A 15,439-nucleotide genomic window follows, 5' to 3' on the forward strand; every position below is an offset into this window, starting at 1 on the left:
GAGGGTTCACTCAAATACGCAGCCTTCCGCTCCCGCTGGGACAGCGTCGCATACGCCCTCATCGACGAACGCTTCGCTAACCGCGCGGAGTCTGTCCGCGCTGTTGACATTGGACGCCCGGCTCGAGCTAGCTCCGTCTTAGTCACGTGGCCAAAACTGCACGCGACAAAATGAAAGGAAAATGTTTTTGTTTCGGCTAAGCCCCCCCGAAGGCACTTGACGCGAGGCGCGTGCAGCCAAAGCAACAGTGGCCCCCCTCACCCTCAGCCGGGCTCAATTTAACTACATCAGATTATCTCGGACGAGACGATTTCGCACGGGAGGAGCAACGTGTGGAGTAGCGTTGAACAGCTCGCGAAGGAATGCGTCTTTTTTTTGTGTCGTTGCGTAGAGACCGAGGCGTGGTCCCACAATTGCGTGGTTCGATGCACAGAAGTTGATAGCGTTCAACCACGATAAAGCTTGCATGCTGGAGGCGGTGCCTAAGAAAAAAAAGAAAAGACAAAAACTCGACAAGACAAATGAGAGGCTGAAATTTAGTGAGGCAAGCACTTTACAAATCCAATTTATTTATTTATTTAGTGTACCCTCGACGTACATACATGTTTATATATATATATACTACTAAGTGCTATCGAAACGCACTCTTCCTCACGAAATGTTTGTACCGCCAAGTCATCACCCACCCCTCATGCCCCCACGGGGCCCTTGAGATATCTAAAATAAACAAACAAGTAAATAAATAAATAAATTGCAGAGGGGAGGAGTGATTAGACAGCACTAAAATGACTAATACAGGGCTCGAAATGCACAGCGTTACAAAATAGAGGAAATGGTGTGCTTACGTAGAGGGTGTTTCACCGAACAATTTCAAAAATTTTTTTAATTGGCCTGCGGCAGATAGCGCGATTCTATTCTGAGCCGGTGTACTCGAAGACGCGGACATTACTTGCAAAGAAAACTGAAGTGCATAATCGACTAATTAACAAAAATTCACAAACATGTTTTTTGTCTAATCACCTTATGGCACATATTGCAATTTACAAATTCTAGTGGGCGAGACTTCAAGGTATATCCACTTGAAAAGAAGTGTGCGGATGCCACCGTTTACGAGATATGCGCCGTAACACTTGCGGTGAAAACGCACTGTAGTTCCACTTACTTTCTTAACAAAACGTTGTTTTATGCATTGAAGCACAAAAGTAACTGGAGCAGCAATACATACATACATATATATATATATATATATTTTTTTTTTTTCTTTTGTAAAGTTCGGGAATTAATACCTCTAAACTGGTGTCATCCTGTGAATTCATTTCTAGTGGATCCGCCTTGCCGACTACTCGTCCAGAATTTGTAGATTGAGATACGTACTATAATGGTAATTAGTTGAAAAATAATTAGTGAATCTTTGTTAATTAGCCAATTATGCATTTCAATTTCTTGCTCAATTATTGCCTGCCTTTTCGAGTAGACCATCTCGTCGACAAGGGTAATGCTATCTGCCACAGACAATTTAAAAACAAATTTGAAAATGTTTGCTGAAACACCTGTTATATAAATGCAAGAATAATGCAAATATAATTTAAAGTAACAGACGAATATAACACTGTAAATGCACTTAACTAAGAAAATTGGGGCAGGTTCCTTATCGCTTGTTTAAAAAGAACAGCATCTGTAGTATTAGCACCTGGCAATGGTGGACTATTACAGTTTCTACTTCTTCTAGGGAGACAAACGCTAATGAAAAGAGCTTGCGTTACAGTGTACAATGCTAACTTTGCGACAATTTGGAACGACAATTTGTGACGATTTGAAAATCCAAGCAGCATACCAGGATACGTATAACTGGCACGATCCCCGAGCACGGTTACATCTATTACATCTAGACGCACAACCTAGGCATGAACTCTCTCTGTCTTTAGTGTGTAAGTCTGATACGGGCCACCGCCCCTCCCCCCCCCCTTCTTTTTTGCACAAGAATCTGTATACAAAGCTTTTTTCTTCAAATAAATTTCGTGTGAATTTTCACACCTATGTATTCCACGCTTTCATCATATACCCGTACTGAACCAAATTATTCTTTACTCATGTCAGTCAGGTTTCTCAATTTTATTGTGAGATGTTATATTGTAATCGGTTAAAGGAATGTAATAGGTCTTTTGCCCGTGTTATAACCTGCATGTATGTTCAATATTTTTAGAGCCCTGACAGCTTCTGCCTAAGGGCCTAATCAACCTTGTACATTGCGTAATTAGTGTAATGAAAATGTAATGAAATCGTATCTTACAAGAGCTGGGGTGCACTTGCCGCCACCCTGCTGCCATAACGTCAAAGACAACAGCTTTCGCAATAAAAGAAGAATGAAGAGGGGAAAAAAAAGGAAGGGAACGTCATTGATTCTGTTTATTTCACGTCATGTAAAGTAATATTTGAAGAGCGACGCAGATAAAATATCGAATAAGAACGGACGATGCTCGCTCGCTTCTCCTCAGAGATTTGGCTGTCTCGATTCGCATGGCGCTGCGACAAACCATCTGAACGATAACGCAGCGTTCCTTTCTTTCTTCTGTTTTTTTATTGTCGTTGGGGCAAAAGAAATAACGGACAAGCAACGACGGGGAACAATATTTCCATAGGCGAAGCGCCTTTGCTCTCCGTGCGTAAGGCCGCCGGCTTTTGGTTCGAGGCAGTAGCTTATAGGGCGGCAGGGGCCAATTGAGTATACGCGGCGTCGGCCGCGGATTCAACGTTTCCAACCGCGCCAATCCGCGTGGGCTTAGAGAGAGAGAGAGATTGTGAAGAGGAAGAGGCACTATTCTCTGCAGCCCTTTAGCAACAACGGAAAGGGCGAGCAGAGAGAAATCCTCGGGAGAATCGAACGACGCTTTCAGAGGATAACACGCGTGGGCATGGTTTGTTTCCCCGTCCCGCCCGTGCGGCAGCAAACTTCGCAAAACCTCAAAGTATCCCGCTGGCTCTCCACCCCCCCCCCCCCCCAGCCCTCCCCATACACCCTTATCCCCACGCCGTCGCATGCAAAAACGCGGGAAGTGAAATCGGCGCAACGCATTCGGTTGCCCAGCGACAGGAGTGAATCGTCGAGGTGCGCTAGCAAAGAAAAGGTCGAGAAAACGTAGAACCGAAACAAGAAGAAACAAGGCGCTCTCGCTTTCACGAGCAGAGGGGGCGAGAGAAGGAAAAGAGCAAGTTGTACCGCGGGGAACGCGATCACGACGCGAGACATAAATCAGGACACCACGGAAGACAGCACGCGTCCACAAACAAGCGCGCTAATCTGCATAAAAGGGAAGCGGGGAGCCGAGCGGCAAAGATCTCTGCGCTCTGCTTCCTCGCTTTCCGTGGCGGTCGCTGCCAGCGTTCTCAAGAGACGAGAAGGCGGCCACAAAAGACAACAGCAGAAAGAAACCACCGTCGGGCCCTTGCGCATACAGCTTCGGGAAAACGAGTACCGGTGCAGCGAAAAATAAAAAAAGGCGATTCCAAGAAAGCCATCGGTGACGGCGGCAGCGGTGGTGACTCATTAAAGCCGGAGCTCAGGGTGCTGTAGAGAATCCTGCTGGACTCCCGGCGGGTCCAAGGCAAGACCTTTCTCCTCGGGGAGGCATGCAGGCATGACTGCAGCCTCCGCCGGTTTATCTCGACGCCGGTCTCTTCTCTCCTCATAGTTCGCTCAACAAGACGCGAGCCCGTTCTTCCGGGCGATCCGAGACGCCACCGCCTACTGCTGTGTACAGTGCGCTTCACCGAGCGCCGATGCGCGCACAGGTCGGCGCTGGCCTGATACCCCCGACGCCCGCTCGGTCTGACAGATCGTCCGAATCGAAGTCTCCCTAAGGTGGCGCGACCAGAAAGAAAAAAAAGTACGTAAGTGACTCCCACCGGCTCGCTTTATGCGCTTATGCAGAGTCCCGAGTGCCCTACCACACGTCCTCTTTATTTTTTTTTGTCTTTTTGCGTTCGCAGCATCGAATAATGCATTTCGCGGAAATCGCGAAGCAAAGTCAGCAGCAGCAAACGCTGAAACAGACCACACAACGTTTCCTATGCTTCTATATAGAGTGGAACTCTACGTTGTACAAACGATATTCGTTATTCGCATCTCCTTTGCCCTTTCCACTTGTATACTCATTGTCGGTGTTGTTTCTATTTGCTTTTCTTCGTGTGTTCTGGAGGCGATGGGCGGCGGCACTGTCGTTCTTAATATCGTTTTGTTGTCTTAGGCGCGGGACACTGGCGCTGAATGTGCCTCGAGGCGAGGTGGAGGAGGAGGGGCGGGGTTCTTTCGGTGAACTGTTGCGATGGGCTGCGTATACGTATATCAGCCCGTGAGTGCGCGCTTCAAGCGTGAGACTTCCCTGGAGCATCGAGAGCGAGCGAGGGAACGAGTATAGGACCATATTGAACGGGCAGCTCTTTCTTAGCCCTGCGTTCGTGTGCTGGTCTTTTGGCGCGAGATGCTGGTTGAAGTGGATGGGGACCGGGGTCTTTTACTTCCTCTTTCTTTTCACAAAAAAAAAAGAAAAAGAAAAAAGAATGAACGGAGAGGAGGCCGGCAAGGTGGCAAGGGGAGCGAGAAAGGAAGGAAGGACGCGTAGGCGAGAGTACGTATGCTAAAGAGATGGAGCCGTGAGGCAAAAGAAAGTGGAGGCCTGCGTAAACACTCACCTGATGTATGGGGTTCCCGAGTCGCCGCTGTTTTTTGGCCACTCGCGCTGCCGCTCCGCCGACGAGCTGTTCGAAAGCTTTTATCCCCTCAGTGTCAAGAGGGGAGAATCTCGCTGAAAACGTGTCCTTTGCGAACTGTCTTTGGCAGGAGTGTCGCTCCAGTACTGCCCCCCCCCTCCCCCCACTGCCGCGTCCTTCTCGTCCGTTCTATATACTACTTTGAGTAAAAGGATTCGCCTTTCGCGGTAGGCGATGTGCCGCCAGCGCCGTGCGTCTCTCGAGATGCCACAGTCGCCCGACAGAAAAAGGAGACAAGGGGTGGATTTCGCGTGGCTCGTTCGGTCTATATATGCGCCTCGTGTGAACACGGAAGGCAACACTTTTCTTTGTTGTTTTGTGTCGTAAGAGCGGCACGATTCGAACAAATCAAGCCCTAAGTGAACTGAACTGTTTTCTACGTGTCTGCCCATCTCTTCGAATACACCGAACACACTCGTCGGCGCGATTACCAATGTCTACAGGGAGAGAAAGCACGACGTAAGAAAAAGCACCTTCTGATTTTCTTCCTCCTTTTTCTTGGTTGAATCGAGTCCTATTTCGGTCACTCACGTTTTGCTTTACGGATAACATTGCTTTGGAAAGAAAGAAAGAAAGAAAGAAAGAAAGAAAGAAAGAAAGAAAGGATGTTTATATGCATAACCGTACTGCAAGCGGGACGGGAGTGCCTGGTATTTCGAGCCATTATATATGCTAATCGGGTATTGTACATATGGTATTTGTTTTGCCGTGAGATACCTCGTTCGTTCCTTGAGTACATGGAACAACACTAAACAGGAATATTAATTTAGGATACATTAGCAAACTGCACTACTGGAACAGCGATAACGTCAGTCTTACGCCGCCTGCGGAAAAGTGGTAAGCAGGGAAAATGTGCTAAAAAGAAAAAATGACAGGTGGCGATGCCACCTTGGAATCCCCGGACTAGCTTTTAGTGACTTCACGCATCTGGACCATGTCTGCTCGGGGCTAATCAAAATATTGTCGAGAAAATGAGAAAGTTGGAGAGAGAGAGAGAGAGAGAGAGGTAATGCTTTATTGGGGATGGCACTGCGGCCTCCGGAGAAAATAAAATGAGTATTTTGCATGTTGAGGGAACTAACGACTCTATCTACAGACAGCTCAAAGAGCTTTCTCCGCACATAAGCGGCTCAAATAAGCACGAAATAAGGTATAATTCGCGGAGTAAGAGTGCGTGACGCATCGTCGCTGGAGTTGGCGGGCGAAATTAAAAAGGAAGAAGAAACATTTCCCGTTTAGTTTTATCTGATATAGTAATCTAACGTTTTTCACGCGAATAAATAGGAACAGAGTTTCGAAATCAACATTTAAGATTATAAGCTGAATAGTGTCACTTTAATCGAACGTTACTTAGAATTATTACACGCAACCGCAAAAAAAAAAAAAAAAATTAATACCTTATATGCTGCGAAGAAGCACACCTTAGTAAATAATTCATTGAGAGCGGCTGCCTGCAATTATTATGATTGAATTACAGAGCAGAAAAAAATATCGCAGTCGCGATTACTACTACGGTTACTTATTGAGTAATAGAGATATATACAATCAAAGACGGGGAAGGTGATCTAGGTCGGTGCACCATTGGCTACCCTGTACCTCGGAAAGGGGAAAGGACGATAAGAAGGGAAGACAAAGAAGGTCAATGTGCGTACACTCGCATAAGATTGTTCACTCACGTATGTGCTCTACGTACTAGTCTCTGCCACTTGGACATTAGACCATTCTCGGAAGCAAAACCTTTGCCGTAACACTCTAGTATGCACAAAGTCACCTAAGCGTCGATGCGCTTCTTAGACGGGCGCTTATGATTATATCGGGACTAAGATGTTCTTGATCTGCGTGAGAAGTTGCAAGTTCGATTCCTGACTGTGGCTGCCGCATGATTTTTTTTAGAAAGCATGTAGGTATCATGGTCTACTTATATTCAGTCGCGCGTTATGAAAAATCCAATGTAGTTAAGTTTAGTACGGAGCCCTTTACTATGGCCTATTCTTTCAGTTATCGGACCTAGAACTCAAGCAATTGTTATATCTCTGAAAAAAAGAAATCGTTCTGTAAAGTTCATACAAATAGGCATGGGATAAAACTAAGCGTGAATGCGCTGCATGTGCTTGCTGTACAGAAGAAAAAAAAAAGGCTACGGAAGAAAGAATCATACATATATTTAAATGAAAGTTAAAGGAAATGACGGTATTGTGAGTGATATAATACTGATGGGACAAAAATTTGGAAGGAGGCCCAAGTTTCGCCTTTAAGAGTGGAACGCGATAACAAAGATTCCTGAGTGCTTCTCATGCTTCCCGGTAACTGCAGCTTATGTAATTCGTAATGTTTTTCTGGAAACGCTGGCGGCGAACGTTATGCACGAAGGCGAGCTTTCTGGTTCTTTTTTTTTTTTTGATGCTGTTGCGAGCAACCGAGTCGGCCCGCCGCTCCTGCTAAAACAGAACTCGAACGGCAGCTGAAGAAGCGGTTTGTGTTTGAGGTTCCGCGTAACAGAATTATGTTTTCTCGCACATTCAAATTACAATCCGACGCTAGCATGTCTGTAGGTTATGTATAAGTGGTACTTTACAAATTTTCTGACGCACTTTATTTTGAGAAGTTTAATTAGTTCAGTAACGCCTATGCACCACGCGGAGGGCGTGCGTGGATCGGGAAGTGTCGTTCCGGATGATTTTCTCGGTCGCGGACACCGATGCCGACACTGACGCCGGATTTTCGGCTACAGGGTACCCATAACGCTATTGCGTTGATAGATAGATAGATAGATAGATAGATAGATAGATAGATAGATAGATAGATAGATAGATAGATAGATAGATAGATAGATAGACAGACAGACAGACAGACAGACAGACAGACAGACAGGCAGACAGACAGACAGACAGACAGACAGACAGATAGATAGATAGATAGATAGATAGATAGATAGATAGATAGATAGATAGATAGATAGATAGATAGATAGATAGATAGATAGATAGATAGATAGAAACTTTATTGTAATGGAAAAGATTTGAAGGAGGGGTGGTCGGAGAGTCATAGTCCAGGGCCCCACTAGCCTCTGCCGCCTGCCTGACCTGGCTAATTAAGGACTTTTGTCCTGCCAGGTCGGAGCGGGCGAGCTGTGCCTCCCACTGCTCCATTGTGTTACTGGTATTTGACCTATGAGGGTGCTTAGTGCACTCCCAGGTTATATGTGTTAGGGTAGGTATGCCACCGCACCAAGGACAGTTGAATAAGTCACCAGACTTCAGCAATTCCTTCCGCTCAGAACTCCTATAAAGCGACATCAGCAGTTTCCGACGGTAAGCACAACCAAGCAATTTTTTTTTCACGTGCTTCGCTTGTGTGTTTCGCAAATGCAGTCATCCGATACGGGGGAATGGCCAAGAAGGCAGCGGCTATCTGGGGGGAGCAGGGGGGGGGGGGGGGGCGAGTTGCTTCGGTGCTTGCGGTCGAAGAAAGTCTTAAATTACAGTAATAATTTGAAAAAAAAAAGACGAAATATTTTGACATTTCGTTCTAGTGATAATTCAGTTATTAGTGACAGTAAAAAAAAAATTGTCGTCTAGATATTATTTGTGATGTACACAGCTTTCACTGTGAGTTGTGTAGTATTGCAAGTCGTGGAGTTCAAAATACGTGCACCGATTTCGACACTCTCAGACTTCCGCCCATAAAAACGGGAGCGGGGTTGTGAGAGATGAGCTTCAGAGGGAAATGAAAAAAGAAAGAAAAGCGGGAAGCAGGAAGACGAATATATAAGAAAAGAAATCAGTAGCGAGCTAGCGGTAAATGCGAGAGAAGTTCGTTAGCATTACATCGCGACCCTTTGAAGTACCGGATCCATGATTCCCTATATTGCAAAAGTGTTGCTCAGGAGCTCATTTGATATACTTCCTGCCGCTTCAAGGAGCGAAGTGAAACTTACCTCGGTCGGGAGCAGACCCGCGTAAGGCATATATATATATATATATATATATATATATATATATATATATATATATATATATATATATATATATATATATATAAGGTTTCGCATCAGACCCGAAGGCATAGCATTCAAAAAAGAAAGACTAACGTTATGACATATCATTTTACTGACCGGCCTTCGTTGGAGCGAATGATTCACTCAGACGGTACTTTTACATATACATTACATTAAATCACATGTGTTCATTTACATTACAATACATATACACATACACACGGACACATACACAAATACACGCTCTGCTTAGATTTCTGTACCCCTCTATACCTCTACGACGTGATCGGATTCTCACAATTCCTCCCACACGCACACACTTTTTTCACTTTGACAATCCTATGACAACGCATAGAAGAAAGAATACGCACACACTAGAGTACAGCACAGGAATGAGACACGCATCTGCGTCACACACCAGAGTTGCGGTACTGAACAAGCACTCCCTGGACACGCGCGCGGGCATTTATTTGGGAAACAGCACGCGTAGCTTGCATGCTTCCAGTTCCGGCCGACAGATGGCGGTGCAGGCCGCCGCCGTCAGCGCCCGACGGGTCCGGACCCCGGGTTGAGGCACCGGGTCGAGACAGCACGCGCTTTCGGAGTCGATGTGCGCTCGCTGAGACAGGTGTGAAGCGGACGCTCCGAACAGGCCGCATGCCGTGACGCGAGACGCCCTCCCGGTGACGCTACCTGCTCGGGGTAAAATGTGAGTAGTTGCCGTGCCATCGGTCTGCAGACGGTTAGCTTGTCGTCGCGTTGACACTCAACAAATCTTGCTAGACATAGAGCGGGAAACCGAGAATAGCAGACGAAAACCTGCCAATAGTGTTTGCATGGGCCACCAGGGTACGGCTGTTAATTGAACGTGGGAATGATGAACAGTGCATGTATTAGCCCGAACTTTGCTCTTCTGGCTTCGAAGAACGACGCAAATTCTTCTATTCTATCGGTGGTCTTACGGCTCGTATTTCATCGGTATTTGGCTTTGCGTGGCAGTCTCTAGGCCCACTTAGTCATTAATTCCATCCATTGTGCAATTTTCTAGAAGAACGACAACAATAATATATTTTTTTTTCTAAATACACGTTGGCGTGGTTTTACGCCAAGGAGCTGCGCAGTGGGTCACAAGGAAGTTCATTGTCGTAGGGGACTCCGGCATTATTTTGACCTCTTGGGGTTTTTTAACGTGCTTCAAGCGCTGTACACGGGCGTTTTTATTGCTTTCCTTTCCCGTCGGAATGCGTTACCACTGCTGGGATTTGAACCCGCCACCTCGCGCTTAGCAGCAAGAAGCCATAGCTACTGAGCCGCCGCAGTGAGCAAGAATAGCACGAAAGGTTAGCGACGATTACGCACATAGAGTGTTACTAACCAAAGATACTTCACCGTTTTAACAACACGCATACTTGAAAGTGTCGTGATTTAATTATGATCTAGTAAATGCGCAATAAAACGAATTATTTGTGAACGTAAAGAAAATAGAGTCTCCAAAGAAACATCGTGAGACTAGCATGCTACGCAGTCAAAACACACTACAACAATAAAGTAAACTGCGATACGCTTTCTCAACAAATTGATGCCTTATTGATCAAGAAATTCATGATGTTTTCCCCCCGATTGTCATGGCGGTGAACGACTGCGAGGGCCAAGGTTTCCCGTAGTCAACTTAGTTATAAACACACACTATGTGTAGGTTATACCTAACATAGTTATAGCTAACTATGTGTAGGTTTATACCTAACCTACACTAGACAACACTATGTTATTTAGCCGAAACGCGCTCTACGGTAGCGCAAGTGCAACCAGAGTTCGTACTGTATATCTTGACGTCAGCGACGAGACATTGATATAACACAGCGTGATTGAAGATGTTGAGCAATGGCCGGATGCTATTGCTCTTGTAATCAAATCCACGTCAGTGGGAAAGCGCCGCCAGGTTGAAGTGCCATTATTATTTTTAACTAAATCCATCTACGTAGGCTCTGTTCCACGGGGATCGTTTCCCAAGGGCCGGACGTTTTGGCACGCTTATTATACGACAGCAAGAATAGTGAGCCGGCCAAAATGTAATGCATGCGTTAAAAAAAAGGGGTGAACGTTGACATAAATTCAGCGCAAGATTATATGAAACTGCAAGAAAAATATTGTGAGTATGAGCTATTACGTCCGTGCGCACAATTGAGGAAGGTTTGAGTTAGCAAAGAATGCAATTTAAATTATTTTTATTTTTTTTTTGCTTATTTACACTACAAGCAGCGGACTATACAAAAAGTGAATACCTCGGAGGCACCTCAGTTATGAAAAACTAATGAAAAATGAAAAAGAAAGGTGAGAGAGACACCGAGAAAACTAAACTAGCACCTTTTAACCGTGAAAATTCGGCAGTGTGACCAAGTTCGGATTGTAAAATTAGAATTAAGGTAATGCGGGGAGCTTGTTAGGGTTGAGAAAGAGAGAGGGAGAGCAAGGACAGGAAAGGCAGGGAGGTCAACCAGACGAGCACCTGCTTTGCTACCCTACTCTGGGTGTGGGGAAAAGGGGAATAGAAAGTGGAAAAGAGGGAGAGAGTGAGCACTCAGTGTGTGTGCGAGAATGCAGAGGGACACTATAAACGGTCTCTTAGGCCGGTGCACTTCAAGTAGTGTACTAGTAGAGCACGAATCACTTTTCGTGACAGTGACGGGTGTGGCCACGGTCCGGGTATCCTTGACTCGGAGAACGGTCTTGAGTCCAATCTGTTTAATGTTGTTCTCACAGAGAAGCGTTGTAAGTACACAACAAGTGCCGGATGGTTTCCTCGCACTTACAGTAGCCGCACATTGGGCTCTCGGCCATTCCGATGCGATAGAAGTAGGCGTTCGTGAATGCCGCTCCAAGGTGCAAGTGGCACAGCAGGGTTGTTTCGCCGCTTGGAAAAACTATCTATTTAGAGAACAAGTGCGCAGACATGCTTGCAAGTCCGTTTTTGAACTAATGGCTATCGATGGTTAAATTATTGGCACGTCTCAATAAACAGTCATTTTCTGAAAGTATTCTTTGAGGTATCGTGTCAAAATAATACTTTTTTCCTCGCCTTTGTTTCCTTTTCTACTTATTGCAACGCTTAGTAGCTGCGACACAGGCGGACTTCGTAGTTTTTCTCTTATAACTGGATCTTTAACTGGACTTCAGCGTTGTGTTTTGAATGTGAGACTCGCCCGTGGTACTGAGCTAGTCCGCGCAATATTGTAAAGCCGACCTGACGAAAGCATTATTATACGTTAACTCTTCTCAGTGGTCTTTCTCTATTATTAACTATATGTAAGGACATAGATTGGTTATTACAGGTGGTGCCGTCTACTCCTGATCTCTGACGTGGGAACTGGGCTCAAAACGATCGTCATAACAAAACCAACGATAAGAAAAGAAAAGATAAACCCCTAGTAGCGTCATTTCCAAAGTTAACGTGTACAAACATCGCTGGGAGCCGCTGGGACCAACGAAAGAGAGTGTGGCGGACCGAAAACACACGCTTTAGTCCGCAGAATATCCAGGAGGTGGCCGCCAGCGGACGCGTGTCTGTGAACGTCTGGGGGGCGATTTCCCACGAAGGCCTAGGCGCTCTGGTGAGAATTGATGGGAGGTTCACCAGTGCTGCGCATTGCACTCTGCTCGAGCACCAGATGATCCCCTATGTGTTGAACGGGCCGCACCCGGATGGGTGTTATTTTTTCCAGCAGGACTTGTCTCCCGTTCACACATCGAAAGACGTGGCGCGCCTTTTGGAAGAGCGAGGGGTAATGCAACTTCAGTGGTGCGTGAAGGGTGCCGACATGAACATTATAGAGCACGTTTGTGGCCGTATGAAATGAACCTTTCGAAGAGGTCACTAGAATTGGCGAACTCCGACCAACTATGGGAAGCAATAGAACATGAGTGGAAGCGCCTTCAGCGTGATACCGCATTCATCGAGGCTCTCTACGCGTCTCTGCCCCAAAGAATGGAGGCCGTCGTTCAAGTCGACGGTGGCATGACGCGTTATTAGGCCACCAAGGAACAAAGCAAAGGACGAGGATAAGCTGCGATGACGCTATTGCCTTATTTCATTTGCTTCAATATCTTTTTAATATTCGGCAAGCGCCAATAAACTAATTTTGAACTCGCCCTTAAAGACCATTTTTTCCCGATTTACAAGATTTACCACAAATCAATATCGAAGTCAGGAACAGTGCTACCTTTTGTAACGATTCGACGCAAAAGGTTACCAGTGACGCAATATCGAACAGTGTTATCACTGTCTGCTGGCGACGCGAAGTTCCGCACTTTGCAGACGCACGGTGGGAGTCCGAACAGTTGTTAGAACAGCGTCCCCCTTTCCACTTTGTTTCCGACGGTGGCCGCTGCGTATCACCCATATAGCTGGGTCTGAGGGTGTTTTCTACGCGTTCCTGTGTTCCCTTTCATATTGCTCATAATAGTACATCAGCCTGTAACACACTATAACACTGCTTACCTTTTTCTCAAAAAAAGTGCCAGGGCATCCTCTTGCACTGTGCTCACACGCTTGTAATGCTTCTACGCAAACATGTTGCGACTCTGCCGAAATCAGACTGCACTTTAAACTACGGTAAATAAACGTTGTATCACCAGAGGCCCATCGAAGACAAAAAGGTTAGTCCTGAAGCCCGCGACCAAACTTATTAAAAAATAAATTTGGCAGTGATTTACCGTCGTGCATATAACGACACCTCTTATGGCTCGCGCGCCCAATTAAGTGCTCGGACGCAACTGGGAGTAACGGAACCACGCCCTGGAATAGCGCGAAGACTCGTTAATCACAGAAGCTGGGTGTTTGCCCTTGTTAAAAAGAAAACAAAAAAACAAAATAAATATAAAGAATGTGCCCGCAGTTCCCTCTCGCGAACGGACCAGACACCTAAATATAAGTTGAAAACTAAGGGAAACAACGCATCCTGCTCGCAACAGAGAGAAAAAGCTGCATTCTACGTTTGAAAGCAACAATCTGGCTTTTGAGAAATACCATAGCGCGAAGCTTGTTCATCGATTTTTTTACGTTGGGGCGTCTCTCACGCGCCCCAAAATATCGACACGAGGATCGGTATTAGCAGCTTTCTTTCGCTTCGGCGTAAGTCGCTCGGAAAGAAATTGAATCCGCGCTGTCGAAGCGCTGCAGTTTCGAAACGTCGTTGTTGTTGTTGCTACCTGAAGATGGCGCAAGCACAAGAGTACCGTGGTAGCAGGTAAAGGAAAACATTCATACACTAACGTTCTACAGATAAGGACCACTGTACATGCCAGCGCTCGCCTACAGGCTCAAGGGCAGTTTGAAACCGAAATACGCTGACAGCGTCCGGTAGGGAGGCCACAAATGCGGCATGTCATTTTGATCGATAACAGTCACAGGCCTCTATCAGTGTTTGCTTTCGCCCGATACATCGATGCGTCCAGCCAAGCTCTGACCGTGGCCAGGCCCGTTTTGAGGAGCGCATGCGCTCATACGTTCTAGCATGACGGCGGCCAGCCAGGTCAGTATAGCCGGACACATGTGCCTCTACATGACTGGTGAGTTTGCTGACGCGAAATTGAAGCGTGTGCTACATTGGTATACTGAGAACTGCTTTCTCCACTCACGATGCTTTGTGTTACGTGACTGCTGGTGCCACGCGAACTTTTAGCGCAGGTTGCTTATAACCCTAATTTTCATCCGCTGCGTACGTGGCTCCGTGGTTGCGTTCTTCTACTGCGCACGAGGTCGCTGGTTTGGTTGCTGGTTCGGAATGAAAAGACGCAAGTGCTCTGGGTGCATGTTCAAAAAGAAAAGAAAGGAAAGACAAGGTCAGGTAGTCGAAATTAGTCCTAAGGCCTCCCCTACGGCGGACCTTTCAACTCGTATTTATAACTTATAAACGTTATGTTAACTCGTACACAGTCTCTGGACGTTGAACCTCGCAATTTAGTTTCCAGTTTCCTCTGTTATCACCTGCTGCAACATTTGACACATAGCAGCGGTATGGAGCGCGCATAAAAGAGCACGCGGAGTACGGCGGATAATTAAGTCTCATTGCTGAACTACAAATCCCCGTTCATCTTTATTCGAGAAATTAGTAAAGAGAGAATTACCCAAATACGCGATTCAAAAATACAGTTGAAGTGCGCAGATCGGTGCGTATGGAACCCAATGCAATCAGAATGCAGTTTCATGACCTTTGAACGTAAATTTTTATGCCTAATTTGTAGTACATAACGGGCCAGTGAAGCGCTTCGCCACCAATGATAGAAGCAATATGAAGGCCTAGCTTGTCCCGGTTTCATCGCAGAGACATGTTCTGTTTTCTATTTCTTACAAGCTGCCACGTCTGCACAGAGAAATGGATGTACCCCGGAGAAAAAAAATCTACATGGAAGAAAAGCCTGATTATAACCAAGCGACAGTAGAGAGTAGCTGTTGCGCTCCTTAGACAATGCTCAAGCACAAGTACAATCACGTGGAGCCACAAGCACGGGGAACACGAGCACCTAAACTTCAACGCACGTGTTACGCAGTGCGTGGATCTGCCTGTATATTCGTACCACAGCCACCGGCGTTTTGCTTCGCGCGAGGTCCTAGGTCCTATTCTGGGCTATACGACTCAAGCCTTCTGGTGAGAGCATAAATGCCAAATATGATTGAGT

At 46.1% G+C, this 15,439-nt stretch overlaps 1 protein-coding gene across 1 annotated transcript in view; it reads left to right on the forward strand.

The window, feature by feature from the left end:
* Nucleotides 1-8,960: 8,960 nt before the first annotated feature.
* The window catches only part of LOC126536629 (cell adhesion molecule Dscam1-like), a 239,096-nt gene continuing 232,617 nt past the window's right edge, over nucleotides 8,961-15,439 (forward strand). The window contains exon 1 of the mRNA XM_050183661.3: nucleotides 8,961-9,473. The gene's annotated coding sequence lies outside the window, so the exon portion shown is untranslated. The remainder of the gene's footprint in view (nucleotides 9,474-15,439) is intronic.

Source organism: Dermacentor andersoni, chromosome 4, assembly GCF_023375885.2.
Source record: "Dermacentor andersoni chromosome 4, qqDerAnde1_hic_scaffold, whole genome shotgun sequence".
NCBI classification, from domain to species: domain Eukaryota; kingdom Metazoa; phylum Arthropoda; class Arachnida; order Ixodida; family Ixodidae; genus Dermacentor; species Dermacentor andersoni.